Source organism: Odontomachus brunneus, unplaced genomic scaffold, assembly GCF_010583005.1.
Source record: "Odontomachus brunneus isolate Ranch 3 - 2012 unplaced genomic scaffold, Obru_v1 Obru_scaffold_490, whole genome shotgun sequence".
In the NCBI taxonomy this organism is placed as follows: Eukaryota; Metazoa; Arthropoda; class Insecta; order Hymenoptera; family Formicidae; genus Odontomachus; species Odontomachus brunneus.
The window spans coordinates 5065-5409 of record NW_022639940.1 but is presented as its reverse complement, the minus strand read 5'-3'; positions in this window follow the sequence as shown (position 1 = coordinate 5409).

Below are 345 nucleotides of genomic sequence, written 5' to 3'. Positions count from 1 at the left end.
CTGATATTTCGTTTATTGCTACGTTCTATTACGATTGGTGAGTTTTTTCCATTTTTAATTTTCTTTATTACAATTATCGCAATTATAATCACTATGACTATAGTTACTCCGCTCGGTGCTGTTGTGTACATAATATTTTTATAATGTAGAAACGAGTTTGAGTTGTTTTCTAAATTTCTATATGTTTGTGTTATTCTGTTACTTAATTCTACCAACTCTGATGGGTTGTGTATTATTTTATTTGGTTTTACGTGTAGGATTTCGTTTTTGTTTTTTATCACGTTTAAATTTTTTTGTTCTAATGTTATATTATATTCAGGTATGTGCGTTTGTATTAATGTGCTC